We start from the raw sequence: 298 nt of genomic DNA on the forward strand, positions 1-298 counted from the left end.
GGGCGGCGGCGGGCCGCGGGCGTCCGCCAGGGCGCCCCGAGGGCGCGGGGCTGCTGCCCTGTCTGCCTGAGGAGATCGGGCTCGTTCACTTCAGTGTTGGCGATTCAGGCCATTGATGTGGTGATGTCTCTCTTTGAAGCCCGAGTGTCTAACACATTTCTTTTTTTTTTTGTGCTGGCTTAGCTAGTGACACTTCTCGAAAGTTGCTGGACTTACTGCTGTTGCTTTTATTTATCGCATGAGGGAAATGCACTCTTACATTATTTTTGTATCCTAGTTCTGTGTGTTGACAAACATT

The sequence above is a fragment of the Apteryx rowi genome, unplaced genomic scaffold, assembly GCF_003343035.1.
Source record: "Apteryx rowi isolate R43461 unplaced genomic scaffold, aptRow1 scaffold_113, whole genome shotgun sequence".
Lineage (NCBI taxonomy): Eukaryota > Metazoa > Chordata > Aves > Apterygiformes > Apterygidae > Apteryx > Apteryx rowi.